The following is a 27,831-nucleotide window of genomic DNA, read 5'->3' as shown; positions in this document are numbered from 1 at the left end:
TACATTAAAAAAATAATTAGCCACGATCAACTGGAATTTATTCCTGGGTGCAAGGGTGGTTCAATATTCACAAATCAATCAATATGATATACCACATTAATAAAAGAGAGGATAGGAACCCTATGATCATTTTAATAGATGCAGAAAAAGCATTTAACAAAGTACAACATCCATTCATGATAAAACCCTCAACAAAGTAGGTTTAGAGGGAACATACTTCAACATAATGAAGGCCATATGAGAAAAACCCACAGCTAATACCATCCTAAATGGGGAATAAATGAGCTTTTCCTCAACAGTCATGAGCAAAACAGGGATGTCCACTCTCACCCCTTTTATTCAACATAGTACTGGAAGTCCTAGCCACAGCAGTCAGACAACAAAAAGAAAGAAAAGGCATCCAAGTTGGCAAGGAAGAAGTAAAACTTTCACTATTTGCAGATGATATGATAGTCTATGTAGAAACCCCGACAGGCTCCACCAAAAAAACTACTAGAACTGATACATGAATTCAGTCAAGTCACAGGATACGAAATCAACATACATGCATCTGTTGCATTTGTATATACCAATAATGAAGCAGGCAGAAAGAGAAATTAAGGAATCAATCCAATTTACAATTGCACCAAAAACAATAAGTTACCTAGGAATAAATGTAACCAAAGAGGTGAAAGACCTGTACTCTGAAAACTTAAAACACTGATGAAAGAAATTGACAATGACACAAAGACATGGAAAGAAATTCCATACTCATGGATTAGAAGAACAAATATTGTTAAAATGTCTATATCCAAAACAGTCTACACATTTAATGCAATCCTTATCAAAATACAACTAGCATTTTTCACAGAGCTAAAACAAACAATCTTAAAATTTGTATGGAACCACAAAAAACCTCAACTAGCCAAAGCAATCTCGAAAAAGAAAAAAAAAGCATCACAATTCTGGACTTTAAGTTATATTACAAAGCTGTAGCAATCAAAACAGTATGGTACTGGCACAAAAATAGACACATAGATCAATAGAACAGAATAGAAAACCCAGAAATGAACCCACAATTATATGGTCAATTAATCTTCGACAAAGCAGGAAAGAATAGCCAATGGGAAAAAGACATCTCCTCAACAAATGATGTTGAGAAAACTGGACAGCAACATGCAAAAGAATGAAACTAGACCACTTCCTTACACAAAATACACAAAAATAAATTCAAAATGGATTAAAAACCTAAATGTGAGATGTCAAATAATAAAAATCCTAGAAGAGAACACAGGCAGTAACTTCTTTAACATCAGCAGTAACAACTTCTTTCTAGATATGTCTCCTGAGGCAAGGGAAACAAAAGCAAAAACAAACTACTAGGACTTTGTCAAAATAAAAAGCTTCTGCACAGTGAAGGAAACAATCAATAAAACCAAAAAGCAACCTTCAGAATGGGAGAAGATATTTGCAAATGACATATCGGATAAAGGGTTAGTATCCAAAATATATGAAGAACTGATAAAACTCAACACCCAGAAGCAAATAATTCAATTAAATAATGGGCAGAAAACACAAAGAGAAATTTTTTCATAGAAGACACACAGATAGCCAACAGACACATGAAAAGATACTCAACATCACTCATCATCAGGGAAATGCAAATCAAAACTACAATGAGATGTCATCTCACACTCGTTTCAATGGCTAAAATCAATAACACATGAAATAAGAGGTGTTGGCAAGGATGTGGAGAAAGGGGAACACTTTTGCACTGTTAATGGGAATGCAAACTGGTGCAGCCACTCTGGAAAAGAGTATGGAGGTTCCTCAAAAAGTTAAAAATAGAACTACCTAAGATCCAGCAATTGCCCTACTAGGTATTTACCCAAAGAATAAAAAAACACTAATTCAAAAGGATACACTAACCCTGATATTTATAGCAGCATTATCTACAATAGCCAAATGATGGAAGCAGCCCAAGTGTCCATCAAATGATTAATGGATAAAGACGAGGTGGTATATATATAAAATGGAACAGTACTCAGCCATAAAAAGAATGAAATCTTGTCTTTGCGACAACATGAATGGTGCTAGAGTGTATTATGCTAAACAAAATAAGCCAGTCAGAGAAAGACAAATACCATATGATTTCACTCATATATGGAATTTAAGAAACAAAACAAATAAGCAAAAGGGAAAAAAAGAGAGAGAGAGGCAAACCAAGAAACAGACTCTTAACTACAGAGAACACACTGATGGTTCCCAGAGGGGAGGTTGGTCGGGGGGAGGGGAGAAATAGGTGACGGGGATTAAGGAGCGCACTCGTGATGAGCACCGGGTGATGTATAGAACTGTTGAATCACTATATTGTACAGCTGAAACTAATATAACATTGTATGTTAATTAACTGGAATTAAAAATAAAAACTTAAAAAAAATGAGAGGGGACTTTTCCTGACTTTCCAAACTGAAGGTCCACTGAAAGGTGAGGAAGACTTATTTCCAAGGCCTTTTGTCATTCAGCGCACGTGTCATAAGCACCTGAAGCTGCTGAGGTAAGTGTCAGCCAGAGGTTGTGGAGAGGCTGCTATTGTCCACCGCGTATCTGTGATTTTCTTCCCTCATGTGCTGTTGTCACCGAGAAGCGGCCGTCCAGTAAGGAACTACACATTTTCCAACACCTTTTGTCTTGGTTGGACGCCTGAGACTCCATTTCCATGCTAAAGAGTGAGCCAAAGAGATATATTTTTAAACATTTCTGTCATAAGATTCTCCACTCTCCCTTCTCCTGCCTGCAGGCCGGATTTGAGGCTACGGAAAGTCATGAATGCCAAGCATTTCCTAAGCCTGGTCCCTACATGGTGCAGGGAGAAGTCTGTGCTGCCACTTTGACCTGAGAGGAGTGAGAAATAAATGTCTATTATGTGAAGCCACAGAGAATCTGGGCTTTATTTGTTTCAGTAGCTAGCATTACATTGCTAATAAAGGAGTATGAATTAGAGAGAAGCCCTTGCCCAGTAGCACTGATGGCCAAGCCACAAGGCAAAACTCGGCATTTGACCACAGTCTTCACCAATAAACACATAGATGTCTCATTAGACGGCACGACGAGAGAGCATCCGACTACTAGGAAAAATTACCGAGAAGTCCGACTTCCAAAGGGACCCAAAGTCTCCCAGAGGTGGCCCAAAGCTACAAATCTTGCAAGAAGCTACCAAATGTTCACAAATTAATGCTCACAAAATAAATCTCTAATCCTTTTGAGGCCTTGATATTAATAACAACCATTACTATAGGGGTTATGGGATGAAATCATCTATAACTAGAGGAGTTATAAAGCAGTAGCTCTAAAATTCCTTAGTAGAAAGGGAACTTGTTGGATCTTCCTCAGGCCACTTTCTCTTTGTAATTATTTCTAAATCATTACCTTATGTCAACTGTCACTACAGCAGAAACCCAATTCTTCATGACTTTTAAAGGAGATATAGAAGAGTAACTGTCAAAATCAATTATTATGCTCAAGAAAGGGCAAATATCTGTTTTTAAAGAGAAAATGTTTATGTAAAGGAAAAAGACTATAAGAATTTAACAGATTTAGTACAATAATAAAGAATGATTATACAAGACTGATGTCTGCAAAATCTAGTAAAAACATGCAGTCCACTTTCCTGAGTAGACCCTGTCTCCATATAAATGCTTAGTAAAAAGTCAAACTACTTGAAAGGAAGGATTTTACTGTCCTCCTGAGAAATCAGCTTTATGAGCCATTTGCTCAGCTTGTCCTGTGTCTTGTCAGGTGTGTCTTATGTTTACCATACTTGTCAGCATCTGTTCTCACCTTTCACTCAGTCGTACCTTTTAATGCATTGACAGCTTCCTTCATCAAATTTAATGGCCTCTTTCAGACAAAGGAATAATTGGCTAATCAGATCTTCTTATTTGCAATAACCCTAAGGAACGAGTTTCTTAGCAGTCCCCCAGACAGTTAAAAGCATGTCCCAGGCCTCTAAATGATGGTAGTGCAGAAGTCACCGGGTACTTGTCAAGCCCGTGGAGCAGAGAACTGCACACAAGGGTGGCCTTTTGTTGAAAGATTCCGCTTCAAGCCCTCCCCCTCCTAAGCTTCCCCTTATTATTTTTAAACTAATGTAAATTACTTATTTCTTTGCAAGTTAAAAACTAGCATTTTTCTTAAAGACTATCCTAAGATTTAACTATTATAATGTAAAAAGGCAGCACTCTTACAAGTATTTTGCCAATGTATGCATTGAGAAACACTTCAAACTCAAGCTCTATGATATTTTATTTCTAAAGCACAAGAAAAACTCCAATTTCCTGACAATGACACATAGAACCAGACCTCAATTCCCTAACTCTGCTAACAACCTCTCAAATGTGTCCCAGAGGAATCACAACCCTTGCCCCACTCTCCATCCATAGAATTCACATTAAATTGACACCATCGAGTTTCAGGGATGGGCTGAGCAGAGTGCTGTAATTCTCTAGTGATCAAAATGAGTTAGGGCAACACTTCCCAATCTTTGTCCATGGTATGGGCCACAAAAACAAACAAACACAAAATATTATTAGAATGCCACATTGACATAAAAGAATGGAGCTGGTCTAAGCCACAGATAACTAGCTCGGTCTCTGCCTGACTGCACTTCAAGGCAGAAGAGATTCGATACCTCAGCACATGTACAACTTATTCAAGGCATACCAGTATTACTATAGTATCCAGTGTGCTTGGAGACACCAAATGAAGCTCTAGACTAAGGGAGGCATTCACAAAAAAAATTGGACCAATTTAATGATGAAATTAAATTCTGGTTTTGGCGTCTGACCCTTGATTTCAGCTCAGGTCATGATTTCAGGGCTGTGAGATCCAGCCCTGCATCAGGCTCTGCACTGAGCATGGAGTCTGCTTAAAATTCTCTCTCTCCCTCTGCCCCTCCCTAACTCTCCTTCCCTCTCTAAAAAAAAAGAAAAAAAGAAAAAAAATTCCGGTTTTAGCGATAGGGAAAACAGTATTTTCCTATAGACAGGCTGTGATAATGATGTGAGCCTGGCAAAGGCCGGACTACTCTGAAAGGCCTGAAGATGAGGACCCATGGGCATGTATTTAAGCACACAATGGAAGACCTGCCCCTGAACATTTCATTTATATGAGCCAATAAAAGCCATGTTGCGCTTACGCCACTTTCTGTGATGTACAGTTGAAGCTGTAACTTCTGTTACATACAGATAAACCTCTGTATGTACCATATTATACTCCAACATTTTTTCACCTGTTGTCTCCCCATCTAGACTGTAAAGTTGTTGAGGGTAGGAGCTATGTATTAGATTTGTATGCTGAGCAAAGTGCATGGCCCGTATGTTGAGGTACTCCATCAAGATAATTGTTTGTTAGAATGAATGCAAGAATGCATATTTTTAATTAAAAACTATGAATGAAATGGAATCAAGATTTGTCCTGTTGTAATCCAGAGACCTCTGAATGGCTTTATAAGCAAAGCCTTAAGAATCTGGGTACCCTGGAATATAATATGTGGAGGAAAAGAGAACGAGTTAAATGACTTTACTTAAAAATTACATTTGCCAAATTTATTTTCGATTTTTCAAAACTGTAAATGTCCCCATCCAAGTCAAGTGGCCTCAAGTTTCAAGTAAACAAATAACAGCAACAGAAATGCTAAAATTCTTATCTTTCAGTTCTGTTCTCTGATAGTTACTTATTCTATCTCCTTTCCCTAAATTATACAATCTAATTGCTTCCTCCCCCCACCCCCCAAAAGAGAAATCAATTCTTATTCCCAAATCATGAAAGTGACGGGCCAATGGGCATGAAGACATAAACAAACCAGGGCACAGATCAAGCCGGCTACATTTGATTTTTAGAACTTCCCCTCAGCAAAGCTCTATGACTGATCAATCTCAAAATTACCATTAGGTTTGCTTTGGTGATTTTGAAATGTATTCAAAGGGAAATCAGAATAAATTAAAACTGACTTTCTTTCACAAACAATACACTGTCGCTCCACTGACAATTTAGGAACCGGGGTCAGACAAGAAGACTCATGTTGTTTTGAACCAAGTGGGATTTTATGTACAGTGCTCTGAATATGTTAATTGGACAGCAGACTAACTGGGAAAAAGGAAAAGGAGAAAGATACAAGACAATTTTTCTTCTCTTTCTTTCTTTTTTAAAAATATGGAACACTTCATGAATTTGCCTGTCCGCTTTGCACAGGGGCCATGCTAAACTCTGTGTTGTTCCAATTTTAATAAATGTGCTGCTGAAACGAGCACAAGATAATTTTTCAACATCTGTCTCTGGATGGAGAATCATAAGCTGAGCCCCATAACTTTTTTTTCCCTAGAACTGCACCATACATTCCTTGAATTGTCTTAGACTGGTCCCCACTGGAATACAGTTCAAAACCCTTAGGTTTTTTTGTTTTGTTTTAATTTTTATTTAGAGAGAGAGAGAGAGATCAGGGGGTTGGGCAGAGAGAGAGGGAAAGAACCTCAAGCAGACTCCCCGCTGAGCCGGGAGCCTGAAGTGGGGCTCGATATCACGACCCTGGGATCATGACCTGAGCCGAAGCCAAGAGTTGTATGCTCAACCGACTGAGCCACCCAAGCTCCCCTAAAGCCCTTAGGTTTTAACACTTCAGGAAAGGTGTGTCAAGCCCTGGACTCTGTCATCCTCCAGTCATCCCCTTGAAAATAAAATCCCATGCTGAGTTAGTTAATGAGTAAGTCTCTGCTTTAATAACAAAGAAACCACAAGCAAGGCTTTCCTTCCTCTGCTTCCCACTCTACAAGAATACCACTCATTATGAGATGAGTATTAGATAGACAGTGCAAAACTCTTAACTTCGAGTCTCTTCCCGACCAAACTAGCTAAAAGACCTTTCTTTTATCCTTCTTTTAAACTCTTTTAACCTCAGTTTACATTTCAATAAAACAATGGTGTGCCTCAAAGTCTACTTTTCAACAATTCAGTGGTTCTATAGCACTGGTACAAAGGAGTTGAGAACATCTGAGGCTGTGCTGTATGTCGTTAGTCACTTCTGGAATGTTGACAAGCCTCCTAATTGACGTTTATTTTAATGCTATACCAGTACATCTCCTGGGTGTACTACCATGAAAGCTATGTTCTTGTTAGGGGCATGTAGTGGTGATGGAATCAGGGAAAAAGTATTCAATTTTATTAACTTATATGTGCAAAAAGCCTAATTGCCAATTTAATATGCAATTTATTTGCCAAGTCCTGGTAAAGCATCTCCCAAATTCTTACTAAATTATCTTTGTATACTATGAAATTAAAGTAATTAATCAAAGCCTAGGACTAACAATCAAATATTTGCCAGATTATAAGAGGAATTTCTACCCATGGGAAGCTTGATAGAACTAAAGTGAACAATAATAATATGGCCCCCTGAGATGGAAATGACAATACTATCAAAAAGAAGAGATTAAAAAGAAATTAAGAGAGATTAAATGACAAAGAATGAGGTGAGAAGAGATCACAAAGAAACAAAAAAATGCAATATTCAAAAATGAGAAAGGATAGTCCCTTCAATAAATGGTGGTGGGAAAACTGAACACATGAAGAATGAAATGGGACCTCTATCTTATACCATACACAAAAATCAACTCAAAATGGATTAAAGACTTGAACATAAGACCTAAAACCATAAAACTTCTAGAAGAAAATGTAAGGGGTAAGTTCCGTGACATCAGTTTTGGCAGTGATTTTCAGATATGGTACCAAAAGCAAAGGTGACAAAAGCAAAAATAAATAAGTGGGACTACATCAAACTTAAAAGCTTCTATACAGCAAAGGAAATCATCAACAAAATGAACAGACAGCCTATGGAACGGGAGAAAAAAATGTGCAAATCATATATCTGATAAAGGGTTAATATCCAAAATATATAAAGAACTCATGCAACTCAATGGCAAAAACAAACAGTCTGATTTTAAAAATAAGCAGGGGATCTGAATAGACATTTTTCTATAGAAGGCATACAAATGACCAACAGGTACATAGCAAGGTGTTCAACATCACTAATCATTGAGAAAATGCAAATCAGAGCCACAATGAGTTATCACTTCACATGTGTTAGGATGGCTATCATAAAAACAACAGAGATAACAAGTTGTCAAGGATGTGGAGAAAAGGGAACTCTTAGGCACTGTTGGTGGGAAGGTAAATGGTATAGCCGCTATGGGAAACAATATGATGGTTCCTCAAAAAATAAAAATAGAACTATCATATTATCCAAGATTCCCATTTCTGGGTATTTATCCAAAAGAAATGAAAACAGGATCTCAAGGAGATTTCTGCACTCTCATGTTCATTGCGGCATTATTCACTACAGCCAAGCTGTGAAAACAAGCGAAGTGTCCACTAATGGATGAATAGATAATATATACACAATGTATATGTATATATATATACACAATGGGATATTATTCAGCCTTAAAAAAGAAGGAAATCTTGCTATTTGTGACAATATGGATGAAACTTGAAGGTATAATGCTAAGTGAAATAAGTCAAACAGAGAAAGACAACTACTCTATGATATCACTTACATGTGGAATCTAAAAAAGCCAAACTTACAGAAACAGAGACTAGAATGGTGCTTATCAGGGGCTATAGGGAATGGGTGGGATGAGGGGAGATGCTGGTCAGAAAATATAAACTTCCAGCTTTAAGATGACTAAGTTCTGGGGATCTAATGTACAGCATAGTGATTATCACTAATAATACTGTGTTATATACTTGAAAGTTGCTGAGAGTAAATCTTAAATGTTCTCAGCATAAAAACAAAACAGTAATTATGTGAAGTGATGCAGGTGTTAGTTAATACTATGATAGTAATCATTTTGAAATATATGAGTGTATCAAATCAAAACATTGTACACCTTAAACTTATACAATGTTGTATGTCAACTGTATCCCTCTAAAGCTGGAAAAAAATGCAATATCCAAATAAAATGTATGTTGGAGATAAATATGTTTTGTAAAACACTGAATTAATGATATAGAAGACAAAATTGAAAAGTCCTTCTAAAATACAGAGAAAAAAATTTTAATTTTGAAGATTAAGAGAAAAATTCTCAAGCATCTGGAGAAATAAAATTTATCTGAGGAACAATCCAATTTAAACTGGAAAATCTCCCGAAGCCTCAAGATGTGGCAGAATTGGAGTGAAGGGTGTGGTGTTAAAATAAGGTGAGAGATGGAAGAAAAGTGTTTAAAGAGTAGTTAGATCCCTAAAGCCCGAGATACTTTCTCCTACTCCATCACTTTAGGTGGCTACTCTTTCTGCAACCCCGAGGAAATCCCAAGTTTTTTGTTTTTTTTTTTAAGATTTTTTTTTTTATGTATTCATTTGAGAGAGAGAGAGAGCACGAGCAGTACAGAGGGGCAGAGGGAGAGAGAGAAGCAGACTCCCCGCTGAGCAGGGAAGTCCAATGCGGGGCTTGATTCCAAGACCCTGAGGTCATGAACTGAGCCAAAGGCAGACACTTAACCAACTGAGCCATCCAGGGGCCCCAAGAAATCCCAAGTTTTATTGTCTGGAGAAGGTAAAAGAGAAATTAGCTGGAAAGGAAGATTCTAAGCATAGTTAAACACTTGAGTACCTAATGAAAATATGGAATTACATGACATGCAAACCATCATTAGCTCTCCTAGGTCACCCTGCAATGAAGTTTGAAGCTGGCAATCTCATCCATATGTCTACTACTTCCAATGACTTTTTACTCCTCTTTCCTTGATCACAACCAGAGATCACAGAACTGCCATCTGAGAATATCTTCTCCTATATGAGGTAGAGACCAAACCAACCAAAGGAGTAAAAAAAAAATTGGAATGAATGGAAACTAGGCAGACATATTTTTAAAAGATAGCACACTAAAAAGAAATCATCATTGATATCAGCAGAGAGATGAGACAATAAATTATATCCATGAAGCAAGATGTACATCCTCCAAGAAAAAAATATTTAGAGAATAAAAACAAGCTCTTAAAATGTAAAGCACCATAGGAAAAAATATTTTGAAGTAAAATATATAAACAAAATAAAATAAATTTTAAAATTTAAAAATAAACAAAGAGCATAAAGTTAAGGAAATTAACCTACCATATAGAGCAAAAGAACACAAAGATGAAAAATAGGAGAGGAAGATAAGAAAATTGGAAGTTCATTCTAGGAGGTTCAACACCTGAATAATAGCACTTGCAAAGAGAGCAAAGGAATGTAGAAAAATGGAGTGATGGGAGGCAGAAAATCATTAATAAAATCTTTTAAGATAATGTCACAGGATTCAGAGACAGGAGTTTCTTTTTTTTTTTTTTTTTAAGATTTTATTTATTTATATGACAGAGAACGGCACAGCGAGAGAGGGAACACAAGCAGGGGGAGTGGGAGAGGGAGAAGCAGGCTTCCCACTGAGCAGGGAGCCTGACGCGGGGCTCGATCCCAGGACCCTGAGATCATGACCTGAGCCGAAGGCAGATGCCTAATGACTGAGACACCCAGGTGCCCCGAGACAGGAGTTTCTAAATGGAAGGGTCTACTTAGTGCCCAACACAATGTAAGCAAGCAGACCCACAGTAAAGCACATCACTGTAACATTGTACAAAAATGCAGACAAAGAGAAAAAATTAATAGTTTCTAGAGTAAAAAATAAAACAACAACAACAACAAAATAAACAAAAAGCAGGTTGAATGCAAAGAATTAGGAATATAATGGCTTCCACCTTCTAACATCACCACCAGGAACTAACCACACACAGCAATGCTTTAAAAATACTGAAGAAAGATTATTTCCAATCCAGATTCCTATACTCATCCAAAACAATAAGCAAATGCGGGACGATTGGAATAAAGACATTTTGAGACATAAGTTATTTTTGAAAGGTTATCTCTCATCTCCTGCTCCCAGGAAGCATTGGTGAGATGCTCTACCAAAATGAAATTGACCATGAAAGAGAATACATGAGCAATAGTAAATGTGGTCCAACACAAGAAGAGAGGTGAGGAAGGGAATCCCCTGGATGATTATAAAGGGAGCAACCAGTCCAGATTGCATGGCAAAGCTACCCTCTTGTCATATGTGCCGACATTCAAGTAAGTGAAAGTCAATATTCCTCTCTGTTATTGATTCAATTCATATTAGTGATGGCCTTATATCTGAGATTAAATGGTAGAGAATAAAGAATGGTCTTAATGTAAATGGTTGCAATGATGCCTGTTATCTCTCTTTTAACCAACAATTTGGCAGGAACTTTTGATCCCCAAAGACACAACAACACAGAAAATAACACAAATCTTCCCACTGAATGAAATTTTCTTACATAACACATTTCATCAAATTTAAGAAACTGTCTATTGCAATTTGCAAATTATATAAGGAGGAAGGACAAATGACCAAGACTAAGAATCTAATTGATAACACACACATTTACTGAGTCACCAAACTGTTACATCCTCAGTGAAGGTAAATGAAAACCCACCATGTGGAAAGATAGCAAGGAAACTAGCATGTCTCAAATTTGACACTACTTGGAAAGAAAAATAATCTCCCCGCTGAAATTCGAACCATAAGCCAATACTCACACAGGTTTGTGGATTGAATACACATTATCCACATGGTTCAAAAAACAGAAGAGTTTTAACCTAGATCATTTAACTTGGAGTAGTTTCAGGTTGGTAGGACCTCAGGTGACTGGCAGAAGCAAAAGCAAATCCTCTCTAGGGGACTCAGTTTTGAGAACCCTGGATTCCAAGATGCATCCCAATTTCACATTTAAAAAATGAAAAGAGGGGCACCTGGGTGGCTCAGTCATTAAGCATCTGCCTTCGGCTCAGGTCATGATCCCAGGGTCCTGGGATCGAGCCCCGCATCGGGCTTCCTGCTCAGCGGGAAGCCTGCTTCTCCCTCTCCCACTCCCCCTGCTTGTGTTCCCTCTCTCACTGTGTCTCTCTCTGTCAAATAAATAAAATCTTAAAAAAAAAAAAAAATGAAAAGAATGTGTCCCTTAGAACTCATGACACAATGTGTATAAATGCTCATAAATGCATAGAATGTCTCAGAAAGCATGCACAGCAAGGTGAAAAGGTTCCATCTGGTGAGAGGAATGAGTTAGTTTACTTAGAGGGGGAATGTGGATAGTTATTCTTATCTTTTTCCCTTTTATTGGTTTCATTGCTGCTTTAACAAATTACCACAAAATTCAGGGTTTAAAGCAACACAGGTTTGTAACATTGCAATTCTGTAGGTCAGAAGTCTGACAAAGGTCTCACCAATCTAAGAGCAAGGTTACAGGAGGGCTGTGTATCTTCCTGCAGGCTCCAGGAGAGAATACATTTCCTTGCCTTTTCCAGCTTCCAAAGGCCACGTGTATTCCTTGGCTTTTGGTCCCCTTTCTAGCATCACCGCATCTCTCTAATCTTCCATCTGTCTTCATGTCTCTCTCTAACCGTAGCCAGGAAATGCTCTCCAATTTCAGGGTTTATGTGATTAGATTAGGCCCATCCACATAATCCAGGATACTCTCCCCATCTTAAGGTCCTTAACCTTAGTCACATCTGGGAGTCCTTTTTTCCATGTAAGGCAATGTATTCACAGGTGCTGGAGATAAGAATGTGGGCCCTTTTTTTTTTTTTTTGGAAGGGGGGTCATTCTGCCTACTCTGTTTTTCTTTTGAATTCAGTAATGTGTGGGATATTACCTACAAAAGAATTGAAAAAAATAAAATATATTCCCCCAAAAAGAAATTTTAAATGCCCTCTGATCTTGCAATTCCAGTTCTAAGATTTTACAGATATATTAGCAATGTGAAAAAGAGGTGTATGTACAAGTTATTCACTATACAATTATAATATTAAAAGATTGAAAAAAACCTAAGTAAACACCCATGGAATAGTGAAATAAGTTGTACCCGCATACAAAATGAAATTCTATGTAGCCATCTAAAAGAATGAAGAAACTCATTATGTAGTACTGATATGTAACAATCTACAAAGTTAATTGTTTTTTTTTTTAAGAGAGAGAGAGTGCCAGGGGAGGTGGGGGGCAGAGAGAGAGAAAGAATCTTAAGCATGGAGCTCCGATGTGGGGCTCGATCCCATGACTCTGAGATCATGACCTGAACTGAAATCAAGGGTCGGGCCCTTAACTGGTTGAGCCACCCAGGCACCCCCAAAGTTAATTGTTAAGTAAAATAGGCAAGTATATGTGCCTGTGTGTGTACATATGGGCAAAAAATGTGTGTCTTTGGTACACTTGCTTATATGGTCATAAATTATCCCTGCAAAGATACACAGGAAAATGATAACAACGGTTCCTTCTGAAAGGGAAAAACTAGACCCAGAAGATAGTAATAGGAGGAAGGTTCTTCACCATATATCGTTGTGAACATTTTGGATTTTGTGCCATTTGAATGTATTGCTCGTTAAAAATATTTTAATTTAGGGGCGCCTGGGTGGCTCAGTCATTGGGCGTCTGCCTTCGGCTCAGGTCATGATTCCAGGTCCTGGGATCGAGCCCCGCATCGGGCTCCCTGCTCCGCGGGAAGCCTGCTTCTCCCTCTCCCACTCCCCCTGCTTGTGTTCCCTCTCTCGCTGTCTCTCTGTCAAATAAATAAATAAAATCTTTAAAAAAAAAAAAAAAAATTTTAATTTAAAATTTAAAAAAGACAAAAACACTCATGTTAGTCTTTAAAACAAGATCCAACTATCAATTATTTAAAACAACCATATTTTAACAATAAATACAAATAGTTACCAAAAAAATCATACTAGTATATTTATCAGGTTAAAAAAAAAAAAAAAACAAGGGGCCCTGGGTGGCTCAGTCAGTTGAGCATCTGACTCTTGATTTTGGCTCAGGTCATGATCTCAGGGTTCTGAGATCAGCCCCAAATCAGGCTCCACACTCAGTGTGGTGTTGGCTTATCCTTCTCCCTCTGCTCTTCCCCATGCTCTCTCTCTCTCTCTTTTAAATAAATAAAATCTTAAATAAATAAATAAAAACAAGAGTACTGAGAGACAGTATTAAATCAAAGTAGAATTTAAAGCCAAATTCAAAAATTGAGAATGAAAGAGTTTTTCATATTGTTAAAGGGTACAACCATCAAGGAAATTGTGAATCAGGGAACAATGTGTTGAGTAATAAAGCACTGTATGTGTGCCTTTATGTATCATACAGGTCTTTAACCATAAAACAAAAAAGAGTTTGAAAATAAGGAAAAATTGACAAGCATACCATTGTTGAGAGAGGCCTGAGACATCTAAACCATTGCAGAGCAAATAAATGAGTCAAATATAAATTTAGAAAACTATAATAAATTAACAAGATTTATTTTAAACACATATCCAAGAGTGTTCTTACCCCCTAAACTTGGAGGGGGGAATCCTATAGAATGTAATTTCCTTCACAAACTGTATTATTGCATAACTGAGAATATTTTGTAATTCTTCACACTTAATGAGAACCATAGTGTACCTGACAGCCCTTGGAAAGCCCCACCTCTGTTGAAGTCGGGATATTCAGTGGACAACTAGATCTACTGACTTCCTAGTTACCCTTTCCCTATCCTCTAGTTTTATAACACATGAAGTTCAAATTCATGCCTCAAGAAAATTGAAAAAAATTCTGTTATGTAATTTCAGGGTCACTCATAAATGTTAATACTATAAATATTGAAAATAAGAATGCCAAGAATCTGGTGAATATGAAAATGTATGCTACAAATAGTGAGTACATGTGCAGGACAGAAGAAAAATCTCAAATAAATGATCTGAAGTGGAATTTGCAGTTTTTCTCCTCTGGCCACAATGCAATAAAGGATAAAACTAAAGCTAAAACATAATAAAAGTAAGAATACTTTTAGGAAACTTAAGGAGATAGGGTCCAGCTGATTTTAAAAACAAATACATAGTTTAAAAATCTTTCATGGTTAAAAGAAAAAGAATGAACTCAAATAAATTGGCATTCAATTTTAGAAATTTTAAAATCATAAGCAATCTTCAGAGAAGTAGGACAATAGAAATAATAGAGAAAATACTGATAAATTATAAAGCAGAAATGTATATAAAGTGTTTGAACTAATAAAATGCCAAATATAACCACGAAAGAAAACCCAAACTAAACTGAAAATGAGAAAAAGATTCATATATGTATATCATCAAGTTAGAATTAGTAAAGAGACTATGTACATAATATTTATATATTCACACACTGTACAGAATACCGTGGGGGTAAAGCCTGAGAAGATATCCTTTCTGCTTATTTAGGAAAATAATTTGTATAAACATGAAATGTAATAGACAATTTGAGTCACTATTAAAGCAACAAACATGCGTTGCCATAGTCGGTCACATTTGAGTTGGGAAAAAATAGGGATACCTCCCCTGGTGTGATCAGGGAACACACCGCAGTCCACAGCCAGAGATGAACTGAGATGTAAAGGAAAGAGGAAGTGGAGACAAGTGGAAATCATGGATTCTAAAGCTTCTATTCTGCTCTCTCTGACTCAGTTTCAGAGCCAAAAGTTCAAGGGAAGCCATTATTGTCTCAGCTGTTCCTTAGCTAGCCTCCATTTGAGGTTTTAAGTAAGAATTATCTCAGATTCCTCCTCCTGTCTCTTTTCCACTCTGAACAATATGAAGAATGCAGGTTTATAGAAAAGAACAGAAAATACTTGGGATTCCTCTCCTTCACCCGACATACACACACACACCCTTCACTGGGAAGGCTGACTGGAAAGAAGCTGCGAAAGGAAGTTATTGGTGTACTTGAATTTGTCTTCAAACGTCTGAACTTAGATAGCAATCCAAACCTGAGGATTCAATAATTTTATAAAGTGAACCTCATAGGCTACCATGTGTCCACCCATGTTGACTAAAGCTTACTAGGAGTCCTGACATTCAAGCCAAAAGTAATGTGAGGAAGGAATCTAATAAATATTGAGTGCTTCACCAGACAAAATTTTAATTATTTTTCATATATTATTATCTCATTTAATTCTCAAGAAAATGTCTAGATTCACTTGACAATTGAAAAAAAATGTCTGTTAGAATGTATTTAAATAATTTGCCTGAGTGTACAAAGGTAGAACTAGAGATTCTTACCCAGTTCTAAGTCCAAATCCTATATTTTTCCTTCTTAAGTCAATTTCATATTTATTGTCATTTTAAAAAGTGTGTTTCTCTTGCCATCTGTCTTCTCTCTTTTTCTTAAAGGAGATTTTTTTTTTTTTATGTATTCATTTTTTCATTCTATAGACTTCAATTTGGGTACTTAGCCTCTTCTGATAATCCCTCCTTTATCTTTCAGCTGTTACTAAGATTTATTTCCTATTAAAAAAGCAGAAACAAATGTCAGAGGGCTTCTGTGTTGCACACTGGCGATTTCTGGAGGGAAATGATTATTGAGTTCCTTTGTGATGCATTTCACATCTGTTTGTAGAAGTAAAACTATAGTAATTCTTGTTTTTAAGTGGGCTTTCTTTCAACAAATGGTGTGTTTTATTCTGTTTCCTTTTTCCTGAGTTTTAATGACCACATTCTTCAAGAGACCAATGTAGAATTACGTTCCAGCTTCTATCTCCCTGTCTAATGCCAACCTCCCTGCCTTGTCTTCAGCTCTGCAGAAATTGTGATGTGTTATCTCCAAATCCTAAAGTCTCAAATATCTCCATATAGAGAATATATACAATGAGGGATGGGTGATGTATGGACAGGAAAGATGGATGGATGGATGGATGGATGGATAAATCTAGTATACACTCAAAACTACTTTTGACTATTCCAAAGATTAGGTTATTCATAATAATCTAGCCACTACAAAGATTGGGTACCAATGCAAAAAATACTATAAATTATAGTTTCTTTTCCTCCAAGTGTGGAAAATATATGGACTCGTGAATATATTGTGATAAATGACATGGAAATAAGATATATTGAGACATGGGTTCTATTTTCAGTGTGCTATGTGCATGGAAATTTTTCACTATAATAAGTAACCTTACTAACATAACTAAAATTAAATACGTAGATAAAACTATGAGTAAGTTTGGCTTTGTAAGCAGTGTCTTTTCTGTTTGGATGTAATATTCCCTCCATTAAGGTAAAGAGACAAGAATCTCTTTTTCAAGGCATGCTTTGAAAACTATTTCCTCAACAGCTTGGTACAGGTGTTAACAGGAAAGAGAACATTGCTGGAAGCAATTTTCAAGTGAACAGCCAAGGTGTAACAGGACTCTTGTAAAATATGGTCTTGATCCAGAGGCAGGAAGGCACCTATGAATCATCAGAACTACAGGAGAGAAAATTGGATTTTGCTCATTAGGTTGGTGAAAAGTGGTATCATCAGGCCAGTCTACAACGCTAAAGCATTCATAGTTATCTCATTGGAAAATATGTAAAATTTTTTTCTCAAGTATTTGTGGTACTAAACTAAAATCAGCAAGTTATATTATAAATTTTCATCCATTTACAGTAACAACTGAAAGCAATTGAAGTTTTAGAAAAACCATATGTAATTATGAAATGATGCATCAGGGAATTCAACATCTAAAATGATGTTAATTATATTTAGTGTGGTTTTCCCAGGAAGCTGGGATGGGGAGAATTCTAAATATAAACACAGAATAGATGTTTATATTTTGGGGTTTACTGTAATGAAAAACAGTGGAAATTGGTATAGCATCTCTGATAACGTCACAGCATCTGTGACATTAAAATTCATAAACCTGATGAAATTGGCAGTATTTGGCCATTTTTTACCTACAAAAGGGGCAATTTCTATAGTAGCTTAATATATCCTACAATGGAATTTACAAATTCCGAAAATGATATACACACTGACTTCTGAGGAAATATATCGGTTATTTCCGTATTTGGTAGAAATTGTATCCTCTCTCCTGTAGCCAACACCCTTGGAGGCACTAGATGGGAATAAACCTGTCATTCTATGACAAGATAGGATAAGACTTACAGGCATTTTATCAGCTCCAAGAGAAAAAGAGTCGTGGATAAAAATGGAGAACAGAGAAGTGGAATAAGAAAAACAGAGGACAAGAGTTTCTGTAAAACTTACTGCATCTTTTTAAAAATAACCATAAGAAGGGAAGAGCTCATGAGTGGTGGTGATACTAAGATTTAAAGGAAACTCCAGGGGAAGTCAAAAACTTTGAAAAAAATTGGGGCACATTCAGCATCAAACCTTTTTTTTTTTTTTTTTTTTTTTAAAGATTTTATTTATTTATTTGAGAGAGAGAGAATGAGAGACAGAGAGCACGAGAGGGAAGAGGGAGAAGCAGACTCCCTGCTGCGCAGGGAGCCCGATGTGGGACTCGATCCCAGGACTCCAGGATCATGACCTGAGCCGAGGGCAGTCGCTTAACCAACTGAGCCACCCAGGCGCCCCAGCATCAAACCTTTTTAAACTGTTCTCTGCTAGTTCCTAGAGGTTTTTAAGTTTGTGATTTAAGATCATTACTTCTTTCTCATGGGGCTCAAGAAATAGAGGGCCTGGGGCTAGGTGTATGCACTCGAGTCCCAGCTCAGGTGGAATAGACCTGGATGCTGTGAGCAGAACCCCATGAAATATGGAATTATTAAGTCAAGTCATTCCTAAACTTAAATAAACTAAATGCGTGTCTGTGCTAAATCAGATATTGCATTAGATTTGAGTGTAGCGAGATGAAAAAGTTATAAAAAAAAAAAAAGAAAAATTTAAAAAATAAGTTCATCTTTGATATTTTCTCTTTAAAAATTGCCCTTTATTTGACTTTCACAGTAAGATAACCTGACCTGGTTTATGAAATACGACAGATTTATGGCATCTGGGTTTCAGAATAACGATGCCAAAAAACACCTCCTTCAAAGGATTGTATGAAAATGTAAAATAATTTGTTCAAAAATGCTTTTCTGTCTTTAATTTCCTGTCATAGGTTTTGTTTAGGGTTTTGCCTTTTTTTTTGTTTCAGTCAGAAAGAAGATCCCTCTCTGAAAATAGTCCCCTATTAATAAGGTTCTGAGTTCTAAACAAATATTCATCATAGAGATATTTTGATAGCTAACTGTGGGATCAAAAAAAAGTCTCCCTTATGATGTATCTCTTCCCCTTTCGAAGCTTAAATTGGATAAGAGGGTTTATTTAACTTAGAGGCTCCATATCATTTTCTTCTCTCTTCTTTTCCTAATTTATAACCCGGCTCTGAAAAGCTGGCGGCTCAACTTGCTATTTTTAATGTGAGGGGAAACTAAACAAAAGCCCTTACAGTACTGCTCAAATATCTGAAATATTAAACAAAAGTCTATTGACACAGAAAAATGACCAAACAACTGCTAATGATTTTCCTATAATTTCCGTATTTTTATCCTATTTTTCCTAAAACACTAGCCAAATTCCAGGGGATGTTTTGGTTTTCTCACTCGGGCCCCTCAACCAGCCCTCACGTGCAGCTGCAGCTCATTTGCAGTAGGCGCGTCCACACAGCCTACCCGGCCCTGAGAACGGGCACTGCTTCCAGGACTCTTCTGGAACTAGTTTAACCTATCTATGACAAAGAAGGCTTCTTGAGGTGGCTGTAAGAGAACAGAATCGTAGTCGTCTGAAGTGGAAAAGAAATCGTGTTCAAGTGGGCAATTCCATGAGAAAAGAGAGCAAAATCCTCTCCTTACTCCTGTCCAGCTGGGGGTAGTACTGGCCGCCGGAGAAAACCGTCTGCCCTGTGAGTCTAGTCAAACACGTAACAAAGGAAAAGAACAGTCAAAAGGTAATCATGCTGCAGTGTCTTGAAATGGGCACCAAGATACCTTGCTTTGGCAGACGTATATAATCCCTCTTGTTTCTACTGAGGACATTTCAGTAGAACCCCCGCTCTTGCCTTGAGGCGAACTCTCTTTTTGCCTTCCTTCGCGTGTCTTACATACCATGTCTAAATATTTTCTTCTCTGCGCTTCTACTCGGGAACAAGAAATGTTTCTCGTGTGTGGATAATGGCCTACATTTCAGTGGACCGTCGAGAAACGAAAAACTGAACACGAAAGCACTGTATAAGGTACCTTGAAACGTGCGCCGTATCACACTATTGTTACCTGAGTGTGGACAAGACCCTCTCCGTACATTGTTTTGGCCATAATGCTCTTAGGCTAAATCACTATTTTCAATACAGCGAACGGAATGGAGAAGAGAAGTGCAGAAAAATCAAGACTGTGAGCACAATACCACCCCGCAGCCCCAGCCCTTGTGATCCAACAATACCCGAGTCACATGAGTACTGTCTTGGATTGCAGCGACACGGGACTCCGGTACCGCTTTTATGACCTATGTTTGCAAGTCTGTGGAGTGTAGTCATGTTAATGGCAAACACTTGGTGCCCTCAGAGAAATTTCACATTAATAAAACCTACAAAGCACAGTTCTGTGCCTTTGAAGTTGCTACTAAACATGTAATATTAGCTTGTGAAGCATTAGATGAGGAAATGAGCTCGATAAGGACTCTTGCAGTAATAGCTCTAAATTGATTATTTCCTTCCCAAAATAAACTTGCCAGGCAGCCCTGTGGGCTTACTTCCGAAGACTTGCTCTGCGCAGGAATCTTATCGCAAGGAAACGAACAGCAAAAACCCAGACATGCTGTGATAAGGCACATTCACTAGATTTTAATACATTTATGAGATTCAGTCTTTTCTAAATGAGCCTAAGATCCTTTGAGTGTTGCCATGAATTAAATATTCATTAACTACATTCTAAACATGGCAAGAAGAAAGAACAATGTCTTTTAATGTTACATAGTCAAGCACAGTAAATCCTTAGTTAAGTATGAAGGAAAACAAATTCAGCCTGTATGTATTGTAGTATGAAAAACTTCATGTATAGAAGTCATATAAAAAGGAATGTAAAGAACGATCTTTCAAAACATATCCATAGAACACACCCTCGAATTTAACACTAGTTTATTTGGGTGTCATTCATCTGCACCTTCTGTTTGAAATCAGAGGCAAAAAGTCACATTTGCTGTTAATAATACATTTTTAAAACTTTTTATTCTTATCTTTCGGGTATGTATCTACATAAAAAATAAATATTCCTTTAAAATAAAAAAGACATAAGCCTATTCAGGAAATAGCATTTTCTGCATTCCTTGGACTTCTTCAATCAGTATTAGCCACAAAAGAAAGAAAGAATTTGAACTGGGAATTCTTGCGGTTTGGGTTTCTATAAAGAAAATGCCCCTTCTTAACCAGAAGCACTATGCAATAAGGTTAGCTCTGTTTAAGTACATTGTTGCTACAACTGTTTACAGATTAATGTACAAATATTTATTTATATAATTCAGATTGCCTGGTTTTCTATCTAAATTTGTAGTTCTTGCCATATTTATTCTGGTTCAGAATTAAATCCAATTTCCGATTAGTATATTAATAAAAGAACAGAGTTGAGACCACTGGAATAATTACCACTCTTTTTCTCTTTTCAGAAAATTCATTTGTAGCAGTCTAGAAACATAATTTTAATGATGAAAAATATGTTCAAATAAAATAAGATCTTAACCCCCACAATTCCCATTTAAAAGACTGACAATTACCATTGCTTTCTCTTCACATTTTAGCCTTTGAAGAAGACTTGAGGTCAAAGCCATGTTTTTCTTACACTGTATAATCGTGTGATCCTTTCTATAGCCCTTAAAACATATAGATGACCATATAGTATTTACTGATTTTTTTTTATTGTCTTAGCTTGACTATGCAGGGTTTTTTTTTTTCTTCTTCTTCTTCTTCTTCTTACTTACTAGTGCCTATGTACTCCTTGACACACTCCTACATCCCAGAGGCTCCCAAATGACCACGCCGGAACTTTCCATCAAAGAAATTCACCATGTGACTCCTAAGCAATTGTCCAGGGAGATGATTTTGACAGTGGCAAATTTTCCAGCTCCAGAAGCCTTTAGAGAATTTTGGACTCGCTAAGTATTTGTTGTCAGAGACCACTGTATGCGTTGTAGGATGGTCAGCAACATTCCTGGCCTCTACTTACTAGAGGCCAGTAACACGACCACTGCCACCCAATCATGGCAATCAGAAATATCTGCAGATAGTGCCAAATGGGAGGCAAAATCTACCCGGGTGAAGAACCACCGCTGCGGGACGAGTTGTGGCCCAGGGCCCCCTCAAAAGACAAATTGCACCTGCCAGCTGATCTTCAAGATGGTCTCCAAAATACAAAACATGTTCCCTTTACTAGAAAGCCTCCATCAACAACTGATAATTTTGAGGGGAATGCATATAAGTATCCTGAGCAGGATAATATGTAGGAAATATCTATACAAACCCAGGCTATAATCTGATATTTCATTCAAATAATTGTAGGTTAAATGTTGCCAGTAATGGGACTCCTTTACAAATATATCTGTTCCTCCTAACATAGAGGTAGTCAAGGTTATACTATCATCCTCATTTTATAGATGTGGAAAATTAAGTGTTTAGCCCAATCAGCAGAACCAGTAAGTGAAAAAGCAGATACTAAAAACCAGAATTTCTAACAGTCAATTCAACCCTTTTTATATTGTTCTACCAAGGACAAAAATTAAATTTACCTTCACGAGATTATGGGTTTAACAAATATTAACTTAACAATGATTATGTGCCAGTTCGCATTATCAGTGAGTGAAACAGACTAAAATTTCTGTCTCCATGAAGCTTTCTTACTAATGTATAAAACAAAATAAATAAGTAAAATGTAGAGTATGTTAGGCTGTAATAAGAACTCAGGAGAAAAATCAAAAAGAGGAATAAAAGCTATGAAATTTAGATAGGGTGGTGCAGAAACATGTCATGGAGAAAGTCATGTTGAATATCTACAGAAAGAAGTTTCCAGCCAAAGGCAAAAGCAGGTACAAAAGTGAAGAACATTCCCGCCCAAGAGAAAAAAGCAGGAACAAAGTTGTGAGACCTGAGCGAGTGCCGCTGCTGGAGGAACAGGAAGGAGCGGGTAAGGGCGGAACAGTCAGAGAAGAGCAGTAGGCAGAGAGGGCAGAAGGACAATGACGATGACGCAGGTGCAGTGTGCAAAAGACTCAGTAATGAGGACACAGCCCGCACTGGGGTTGATGCTTCCACGGTCTCTTTTGCTACAGACTTTCCATGTTATTTCTGCCTTGTTCTTTTTGTTTTTTTTTTTTTTATGTTATGTTAATCACCATACATTACATCATTAGTTTTTGATGTAGTGTTCCATGATTCATTGTTTGTGCATAACACCCAGTGCTCCATGCAGTACGTGCCCTCTTTAATATCCATCACCAGGCTAACCCGTCTCCCCAGCCCCCTCCCCTCTAGAACCCTCAGTTTGTTTCTCAGAGTCCATAGTCTCTCATGGTTCGTCTCCCCCTCCGATTTCCCCCCCTTCATTTTTCCCTTCCTACTATCTTCTTTTTTTTTTTTAACATATAAAGTATTATTTGTTTCAGAGGTACTTAATTGGTCTGAAGTTACTCTGTGAGAAATGTTTCCATCAGACCAATTATATGAACATTTAATTCGGAAATCCTGGGAAGCAGAGCTGTCTTTTTTCCCCACCACAGAGAGTGCTTTCATTGAAAATTCATTTCTAGTTTAAAGTTATCATTTCTAAAGCTCCCCGGAATTCATGCTTTTACCAACTAATTTTCAAATATGTGCTATTAATATTATTTTTATCCCTCGGATTTTATCTGTATGTCGAATGATAAATTTCTTGTCTGTATTCTGGTCCTCTATTCTGATCCTGTATTCCATTTGCCTGGAGTTTCTGACTTGGGTGATGTTTACAGTACCTCACAATTTAGTATCATGTGTTAAATTCATTTATGAGCTGCCTTATCTTCAAATTATTCTAATAATAATTTTGCATAATCTAGTCTCTAGAAATAGATCTCCATATTCTCTTGAAACCTCTTCCACTACTTATTCTATTTTAAAGTGCCATGAGCCTTAGTTAATATTAATCAACATGATCACATTGTATATGCTATTCCCAGAAACGTTTGAACATATAGTACAAATAAAATGTTGTGAAGGGCTATCTCATACTTTTCTAAAATACATACATAGAAAGCCTTTTGGAAAGAGAAACTTGTTTAGAGGACTAATCTGGAATCTGGAAATTAATATGATCCTTACTTCTCACTATTGTTTGACTAAAGTTTACTTAATTAGCTAAACATATTATGAAAGAAAGTAGAGACCTTTTATCTTCCTTGGGGAGATCACAATATTTGCTTTGAAAAAGTACTTGAAAAACCTACATGCAATTGAGCGTAAGAATTCAAGGAAATCCTCAAGCAGCAAAATGATCTCTGGACTGCTTTGCTTAGGGCAAGTAAAGAAAATGATCTACAAATGGAAGGAAAGAGAGAGAAAAGACAAAGGGACGTTGAGGAGCCTGTAAAATAGAAAACCACAGTGAGCCAAGGAGCCAGGGAAACCCGACACAGGGCTGCCAACAGGGTTTTAGTAATATCGCCTTTTATTTCTTTAATGAAGGGTTATTGAACATTTTAACATGAACCAGGAACTATTCTATGTTTGGTTACATAAAAATGAACAATGAAAGAAATACCTCTCCTCAAGAAGCTTTCACTCTTCTGAGGAAGTCAGATAATAAACTAGACAAATAGATGTAGATACAGACAGACAGACAGACATAAATGGCAGATAGATAGATGATAGAAAAATAGATAGATAGATAGATAGATAGATAGATAGATAGATAGATAGATAGATAGATAGAGGTTTTTTGGCATTAGGTATAAGAAAAATGCTAAGGAGACAAATTTATGCACAGGAGAGTACAGGGAATATAGGGTAAACGGTGGCCAATATAAAAAAGTTTTTCAGCAAAGATCTCACTGAGAAAATTACGCTTTATAAAAGAGATGATGAGAGTGAGGGAGACAGGGTGACGGTATCTGAGGAAGAGCCTTTCAGGCAGGGAAAGCAGACATGTAAAAGCTCCAAAGATAGCATATGCCTAGTGTGTGTCAGGAGGCATCAGAAGGCTGAACAGGCTGGAAATGCTGGAGCAGAGCAAAGGGGTCACAGGGGTAATGAGGGGCCAGATCATTTAGGAGCACTTCCTCTGACTGGGATGTGATGCCATGGATGGTTTGGAGTAAAGGAGTGACAAAGTCTAAACCAAATTTTTAGGAGTTATTCTGTATGTTGTGTTGAGAATAAACTAAAGCAAAGCAAGGACAGAAGTAAAGAGACCAACCAGAAGCCTATTGAATGATACAAGTGAAACTCGATGGTACCTTGGTCCAATTGGGAAGCACTGGATATGGTGGGAAGTGGTCAGGTTATGGATATATTTTGAAGTTAGAGGTCCAACGATTTGCTAGTAAATTGAACAAGAACTAAGTGGGGGAAAAAAGGAAGACCATTAAAATTCTAGGGTTTTTGTTTTGAGCAATTGGAAGATGGAATTGTTTTAACTGAGATGAGAAACATTAGAGAAGCAGATCTGCGGTGAGGGAATAGTCAGTTTCCGACTTGATAAATTTGAGATATAAATTATATAGCTAACTGGAAATATATCTAAGTGGAAACCCCAAGTAGACTGTTAGATATACACAAGACTGCCATTTAGAGAAGAGGGTCAGATGGAAGATACAAAAAAAAATGGGAAAATGGGATTAATAATGTATAAATGGTCTTAAAAGCCGTAAGAATAACATGATATTTCCAAGGGATGAAGTATAGATGAAAAAGAGAACAAATGCAAGATGGTACTTTAGGGAACTCCAACATTAAAAGGTTGAAGAGATGGAAGAAAAAGGAAAGGAGTCCAAGGAGGAATGGATAGTGAGGTGGGAAGAAAACCAAGAGACGGTGATGTTCTAGAAACCAAAAAGGAGGCAGCAGCATAAAATGAGCATAGAGAAATTGGAGTTGAGTTTTAGCCAAATGGAGGTCATTTGAGACCTTAACAGCAGTAGTTATGATGAATGGTTAGGGATAAAGCATAAATAGAATGATTTCAAAAGAAAAGAAAAGGAGGGAAATTGGAGACAGTGAAAATAGACAAATGAGTCATTTTGCTATAAAAAGAAAGACGGAAATATTGCAATAGCTGAAGGGAAGCGGACTGTGATAATCTCTCTTTGTTGTTGTTGTTTCAAGATGAGAGAAATAAGAGAGCAGATATATGCTGATTGATAAAGATCGAGTAGCAAGAGAAAGGAATGATAATGTTAAACAGAGAGAAGATAATGGTCTGAAATTTTCTGTGCCTTAATAGGTTAAAGGTGATGAGATTTGTTGAAGTGGGATCGTTGACTTTGCTGGGATATGACAGCTCATTCACAGTGACAGAGAGAAGGCCAGTGTGCAGAGGGCAGTTGTAGATAGAAAGGAAGAGCCATGGTGGGGGCCACAGACCTCTTCTGATCACTTCAGTTGTAAGGGGGTGGGGGGTGGGGAGGGAAGCAAAGTCATCCGCAGAGCAGGAGGCAGGGAAAAGGAAAGGTGCAAGTGCTAGGAAGAGAGAAGAAAGCATGGAATCATCATCTAGCAAAGAAGGACAGTGAAATGTGTTAGGGAAAAATATCAAAATTGCTGGGCAACTCTAAGAGCTGAGGAGGGTGCCCCCAAATTAAGTGAGACAAGTCATCATGGTTGAGTTTTTCTCCAGGCACTTTCAGTCATGTAAGAATAGGTTAAACTTAGATTTAATTGTAAACAGGATGGTGGCTTTACCAACTGAATACTAAGCAGGGAAGGAGGTTGAGGCTTTGGGCAAGAGAATGTTTACAGTCCCAGGCCATGGAATTTTACCTGGGTAAGGAGAAAACTAGGATTTGCTGAGGGATAATGCATAATGAAAAAATGGTAAAACTAATGGATTTTTATTTCCCAGTGGAGTCTAAAGATTATTTTTGGAGTCACATTCTGAAAGGTAGTAAACTGAAAAGATGGAAAGAGGTGGTCAGAGAGTGGGATGCATGATAGTGAGATGATGGAGGTGTTTCCATTATTAGGAACAACAAATTCTAGGGTATCTCTGTGGGAGAGAGTGGCTGACATTAAGAATAGAGAACAACATCATTGGAGGTCAGGAATCTAAGAGGCAATTGGAAGGATTCTTCAAGTGTATTTTAAAATCCCAAGAATTATGATAAGAATGGCATCAGTGAGAGTGACAGTGAGCCAGTCATCAAGGAATGAGTAAGGGAGAGTTTGAAGGCAGTAAATGACCATGGCAAAGGGGTGCAAAGGGGTGGTATAGCCTGAGAGCATAAGAGGCAAACCTGGGAGGGGGGGTATGAGAGATAGGAGTTATGGAGAATGTTCTGTAAACAGTGAGGAACAGGGAGGACCAGGCCCAGTGGTATGAAGGGTCTGGATAGAAATCATCCACTCCTTAAGAGTCTCCCAAGTGGAGAAATTAAATTATCCCCTGGAATAAGTTCTTTAGCTGCTGTGTAAACCCTTTCTCTTTCTTCCTGTATAAGTTTCACTAAAACTCATAATGGTCTATATTGCTTAGGAATGCTTTATGTAATTGGATTTTTTGGGAAGATATAAAGGTACTGATATGTTTCTTGCCTGGGACCAGCTAGAGAAATGCAAGACATGTCCCACATAGGAACCAAGGAGAAAATAAAATTCTGGGAATTTTCAGAAATCCAGGAGGCATGATTTAGTTTTCCACAAAAGCAAACCTGGTCACTGAAAGCCAGTTTGCAAAAGTCAATCAGTTGAATGATGACTGGTCAAATGTTTTAAAGTTTATTTTACCATAGCACATACCCTCCCCAATGTGCTATGGTGAGC

General features: G+C 37.4%; 1 non-coding gene across 1 annotated transcript; it reads right to left on the bottom strand.

The window, feature by feature from the left end:
• Positions 1 to 6,186: 6,186 nt before the first annotated feature.
• LOC116637663 lies at positions 6,187 to 6,290 on the bottom strand. The gene has a single exon (XR_004300524.1). It is a non-coding gene; the product is annotated as a U6 spliceosomal RNA (small nuclear RNA).
• Between the last annotated feature and the right edge of the window lie 21,541 nt (positions 6,291 to 27,831).

The sequence above is a fragment of the Phoca vitulina genome, unplaced genomic scaffold, assembly GCF_004348235.1.
Source record: "Phoca vitulina isolate PV1807 unplaced genomic scaffold, GSC_HSeal_1.0 scaffold14, whole genome shotgun sequence".
NCBI classification, from domain to species: domain Eukaryota; kingdom Metazoa; phylum Chordata; class Mammalia; order Carnivora; family Phocidae; genus Phoca; species Phoca vitulina.
This window is presented reverse-complemented; position numbering and strand designations above follow the sequence as displayed.